Source organism: Aquarana catesbeiana, linkage group LG07 (assembly GCF_042186555.1).
Source record: "Aquarana catesbeiana isolate 2022-GZ linkage group LG07, ASM4218655v1, whole genome shotgun sequence".
Taxonomy (NCBI): domain Eukaryota; kingdom Metazoa; phylum Chordata; class Amphibia; order Anura; family Ranidae; genus Aquarana; species Aquarana catesbeiana.
Genome location: NC_133330.1, coordinates 24,113,232 through 24,119,684, shown reverse-complemented (window position 1 = coordinate 24,119,684; position 6,453 = coordinate 24,113,232).

Sequence of the window (6,453 nt, the reverse complement as noted above, 5' to 3'; positions counted from 1 at the left end):
AGTGGTGAGGACACAAAAGAGTATCACAGATACATTCATCAAAGATTGATGCCAGTAGGTGTCACTAAACTCACATCATAAAAAAACGATCACTAAATGGTGTATTCCACGTTTTTCATACCCACTCAGTCACTATGAGAATCGTTTTCTGTATTCTGCAAAAAACCTGGTTGATCCTGCTGCTCTCTATCTCCCCCTTCTGTTCATGTCCCCAATGCAGTTGGGGATTTTGCAGAGCAGTGTTGGCAACTCTGCACATGCTCAGTTTTGAGTAAGTTTCCATGCTGAGCATTTCCTCCCTATCACAGCTTTGCAGCCGATGTGACTATAGAGTCACACATGTGGGGCGTATACACAGTGGTAAATGACAACCCACTCCCTCCCTCCTCCTCCATGCCCACTAACCAGCTAAACACAATGGGGGCAGGGTATTACATGTAGTATGATGGAGGCTTCACCTCCCTCTTATTCTAAAACACAGGCTGGAGGGGCGTGACACAGCCTGTTACGGGCAGTAATCCGACCACATCATGTTATTCTCGAAAATAAAGATTTGATTTCAAATATACACTATATTACCAAAAGTATTGGGACGCCTGCCTTTACATGCACTTTAATGGCATCTCAGTCTTAGTCCGTAGGGTTCAATATTGAGTTGGGGTCCTGTCTACACAATCACGCACGAGAATAAAAATGCTAATTATCAATAAGGCTAATGGTGTGTGAGAGAGAGAGGGGCTGCAATGGTGTGAGAGAGAGTGGGGCTGCAATGGTGTGTGAGAGAGAGGGGCTGCAATGGTGTGTGAGAGAGAGGGGCTGCAATGGTGTGTGAGAGAGAGGGGCTGCAATGGTGAGAGAGAGAGAGAAGGGCTGTAATGGTGTATGGACCAGTGCAGCCTCACCAGTGCGCATCTATGCAGCCTGACCAGTGCAGCCTGACCAGTGTACATCTATGCAGCCTGACCAGTGCAGCCTCACCAGTGCGCATCTTTGCAGCCTGACCAGTGCAGCCTTACCAGTGTACATCTATGCAGCCTGACCAGTGTAGCCTCACCAGTGTGCATCTATGCAGCCTGACCAGTGCAGCCTCACCAGTGTACATCTTTGCAGCCTCACCAGTGCAGTCTCAACAGTGTGCAGCTATGCAGCCTGACCAGTGCAGCCTCACCAGTGTGCATCTATGCAGCCTAACCTGTGCAGCCTCAACAGTGTGCAGCTATGCAGCCTGACCAGTGCAGCCTCACCAGTGTGCATCTATACAGCCTGACCAGTGTGCAGCTATGCAGCCTCAACAGTGTGCATCAATGCAGCCTGACCAGTGTGCATCAATGCAGCCTGACCAGTGTGCATCAATGCAGCCTCAACAGTGTGCATCTGTCAGTAAAATTCCATTCTCTCACTGATCAGTCAACTCCGGTCATGTTGATTAGAAGACATATTTATTAAAAATGTACCGATACATAGGGGTGAGCTCTGTACACAGCAAGGAGTTCCAGCAGAGTCACACAGGAACCCTTTTACACATGTCATTTTATAGCAGTATTTGGCAAGCTGCCATTGGCTAAGGCACACTGGTGACTCATGGTGCATTGTCAGCTTTATTGTCAAATCCAGCATGTCTTTACACAATATTTCCTATTATGGTAAACTTTTGCTAGTTCTTTAAATATTGTTGTAGGTGTTGGTCGGAACTAAGCAGATTGCATAAACAATAAGTCAGCGCCATTTTAGCTAGAGAAAAGCATATAAGGAACAAGGCAAATGTTGATATCACTTGTAATTCTTTACATATTTTTTATCATTCCCTCCTCTGATATCTATATTTGCTTCCTCAATTTATTACTTCAATGCAGGTCCATTCCACAACTGGGTTTTCAGACTTTAGCAAGTCCTTGACCTTGGCAAGTCCAGTCCATTTCCCAAACCAACCTTCAAGCCAATTTGTGAATGGATCATCAGTACCTGAGTTTTCCGCTTATTCATTCGATAAAGCTGTCAATCCTTCGAGGGCTCTAGTCACTGTTCCTCCAGGAGCTGTAATGTTAGAAATAAAAGGTGCAACATATACCACCAAACATTTTACAGACCCCTCCTCTTTCTACTAGGACCATATCTAATGCCATCCTATTCTGCCATGCCGTCAGAGAGGTAGGGGCTAATTGCTCTGTCAATCCCTTAACTGCATCCCTGGTGTAGTTTACAAACCTTTGTTGGTTATAGTATATATAGTTAATCCAGTCAACATTTTTTTGTTTACTGTCACCCACAAGAGAAGAGGCTCAAATCCAGCTGCCACTTGGTTCCTAGCCTTAAACTCGCTCGGCACTCCACGCGGAACCCCAATCTCATCTATATAGATCTGGGGGTCAAAAGACCCCGCAGGAGAGGTGTCCCTTCTGCTCCTCCGGTGACCCGTCTTCCAAGGGGACTCTGACAGTAAGCGCAGAGACATTGCCAGCTGTACCAGGGCACAATCCCCTCGGGAATTGGCTGGGATGCTCGCTCTGAGCCTCTTGTCTCCGCATAACCACCAGACATCCGCCCTCTGGGTGTCGTGCTCAACCCAGTTGTCACCCTCTCCCTTTACTATTTTGTTAATCCTCTCCATGCAGTAGTCATCCGGTAAAGACCCCAAATCTTTTACCACTCTCATTCCCCGGAAGTGCAAAACAAGTAAAGTTGTCAGGGTATGCCGTGACAGCAGGGGGTATCTGAGGTCTCTGAACCTGGGGAAACAACAAACTTAACGTGTGGAGTGTTGGTGTCAGGTTTGTATGTTTTTTTGATATAGCTTTAGCATACACCCTAAACCATCTGGATCTATATTGTTATTTAAGGGAAAAGGCACTGTAGCCAGCTGGGGTCTGGCCCCTGCACAGACCAAGCAGTTCTCTTTTTTTTTTAGGATGTTAGCAGTATAGATTAACCATTCAAGCCATTCATTCTTATCCTGGTATCCTGTTTCTAATGTTATAGCTTCTTCCACTGTGAGATTGGTGAATATCACTGTGGATCCTAATACCTCAACTTTAAATTGGTCCTCATTATCTAATTCTTTCTTCTTGTTTGTCTCATTCTTTGGTTTGACTTCAAGAAAGAATTTTCCCAAAGGGTCAGTTCCTGATATCCAAGCTCCTATACGATATAACCTCTGATCTTCTGGTTTTGGGTCCTTCAGGGAAATCAATAATATATTGCAATTCTTTGATTCTGTACAGAGAGAGTGGGCCGCTTTAGTTATGGTTAATCTATTCTGTAAATCTTCTGCTGCTGGGATCTCATATCCCCAATCCTGGGCTGCAGTTGTCCACATGACTGAATCCCAAGTAGTACACCCGGTGGTTCCAGCCAGGTAGCACACGTATTTGTCTGCCCAGGTCAACTTGCTTGCTTCTACCTTATCTCCACAATCTGTCATCTGGCAGAAATCCACCTGTATAGTACTGGTGGTTCCTTCAACAAAGGTGAGGTTCAATGCTCTTTCTGTCTCTTCCCAATTGATTGGTTCCACTATCCTCCCGTGTCTCCTACCTCCCCGTATAGAGGCCTCTCCTAGAGTCACCAATGCTCCCACGAGGAACAAAATCCCTACCATCCTATCTAAAGTGAGGGGGGCCTAGATAGGGCCTTTTCTTCACCAAGGTTGAGACAAGCAGACCTTTTATCTGCCTCCCTTTGTATTTGGACTTTCCACCTCCTTCAGTCTTTCTGTCCCTACTCTGCCTATATTTACCTTTTTACAGTGGGATTGGTGAATCCAGATACTCCTTTCAGCAATTCTTACTGCAGTGGGAGTAGTAAGGAGTACTTGATATGGCCCGTCCCACTTAGGGGAGCGCCAATGCTTCTTTCTGATCACCTTGATGAGCACCCGATTTGTACTTTGTCTTCTCCTATGGGCTCTCCTTCTGGAATGGAACACTCTTGGTTAATTTGTTTCTGTTTTAATAACCTTGACATGTATTCTGCTAAGGTTTTCTCCCCTTCCTCTGTGTGGTTGTCATTTGGTAATAAAGGTGTTTTATAAGGTCTACCATACATCATTTCAAATGGACTCAGCCCCTCCTTAGTGGGCGTGATATGCATGCTTAAAATAGCTAGTGGGAGACAGTACATCCAATTTTTCCCTGGCTTTTCCATAGCCTTTTTTAGCTTGCTCTTTAATATCCCATTTATGTCTTTCTACGAGCCCTGCTGACTGAGGGTGATATGCACAGTCATTCTTTACTTCTATACCCATCACTTCTGTTAGGTGTTTTATGATCCGATTTCCAAAATGTGAACCATTATCACTATAAATCTTCTCTGGTATCCCAAATTGTGAAATGTTATCTTTTAGTAAGGCTTTGGATACTGTTAAGGCGTCAGCACTTCCTGTGTGGAATATCTCTACCCATGTGGTCAATGCATTAATGATTTCCAAACAATATTTCTTCCTTTTCACATTTGTCTAATTCAATAAAATCCATGCAAATGTGTTGGAATAGATATTGCGGTGTGGGGAACTTCCCTTTCCGTGGTCTTATGCCTCCCTGAGCATTGTGTCTTGCACATATAATGCATTGAGAACAGATAGTTTTTTAGTAGTTTGTGAAGCCATAGGCTGTACATACCTTATTTAACATCTCAGTCATCCCCGTTTGACACATGAGTTACTCCATGTGTCAATACTGCTGCATACCTAAATAAGGATTTTTTGCAATACCAGCTTTCCTTCAGGTGATGTGTAGATGTTATCTATTATTGTGCAACCTTTTGTTTTCCGATATTGTTTCTCCCCAGGGGATACATTCTGCTGTATATCAGTAAGGACTGTATGATCTATCTCTATGATTTCCTGTTCTGTCATGTGTCACTTGTGCATATCCAGTTACACTTGTGCCATCTGGATTTTTCGTACTGGAGCCATCAACAAAAAGTGTCATGTCAGGGTTAGATAACGGTACATTTTTCCAATCACTTCATGGCAGTACCTTTTCAGCGATGGCAGCAGTACAGTCATGTTTATGACGATCAGTAGGAAGTGGTATTAGTGTGGATGGGTTTAATGTAGTATGTCTCTGTATTGTTAAGTGAGGTTGTGTCAAAAGTATTGTCATACAGGAAAGGTGTCGTGCTGGGCTCAAATGTATGGACCAACGGGGCGCGGTCAGTATTAAATACCCAGAAATCCAAGCTCTACAAGAATTTGTCATGCCCAAAAAAGACATCATTTGTTTCTTTGTTTCTGGCTTCGGCAGCTGGTGGAGGGCTCAAATTCTCTCCTCATCCAGGTGTCGACCTTCTTTTGAGATATTATAACCTCAGTATTTGACCTGCTGTTGCCACAACTGGAGTTTAGTTTTATTTACCTTATGCCCTTGGTAGAACTGCCTGGTTAACAGCTTGTAAATCCTGTACCATTCTCCAGCCTGTGGAAGGCGGAGCCTTCCTAACAGGAAAAAGAGGGGTATTGCAGGGGCTATACCCTCCTCTACTTCCTTCTTAAGGGGGTATCTCCTTCATCATCTTGCACAAAAACCTTTACTTTCACTTTTTTTTTTTTCCATCGCTTTCAAATACTTCTCAGAATGCTTAACATATTTCAAAACATCTAAAACTGATGCAGTTCGGTAAGTAACCATGTTTTTAACAATGTAATCCTTATGATCCTGTTTTAATCCATTAACCACCGCAATACAGTGCATTTTCGCCCCCTTCCTGCCCAAGCCATTTTTCAGCTTTCAGCGCTGTCGCACTTTGAATGACAATTGCGCGGTCATACAACACTGTACCCAAATGAAATTGTTATCATTTTTTCCCCACAAATAGAGCTTTCTTTTAGTGGTATTTGATCACCTCTGCGGTTTTTATTTTTTGCGCTATAAACAAAAGAAGAGTGACAAGTTTTTAAAAAAACACAATAATTTTTACCTTTTGTGATAATAAATATCCAATTTTTTTTTCTTTAAAACAAATTTTTTCTCAGTTTAGGCCGATATGTATTCTTGTACATATTTTTGGTACAAAATAGGGGATAGATTTATAATATTTTTTTTTTTTTTTACTAGTAATGGCGGCGATCTGCGATTTTTATCGTGACTGCGATATTGCGGCGGACACATCGGACACTTTTGACACATATTTGGGACCATTCACATTTATACAGCGATCCGTGCTATAAAAATGCATTGATTACTGTATAAATGTGACAGGCAGGGAAGGGGGTTAACACTAGGTGGTGATCGAGGGGTTAACTGTGTTGCTAGGGAGTGATTCTAACTGTAGGGGGAGGGGACTCACTAGGGGAGGAGACCGATCGGTGTTCCTCTGTACTGGGAACATACCATCGGTCTCCTCTCCTCTGACAGGACCGTGGATCTGTGTGTTTACACACACAGATCCACGGTCCTGCTGTGTTACCGGTAATCGCGGGTGCCCGGCGGACATCGCGGCCGCCGGGCACGCGCACCG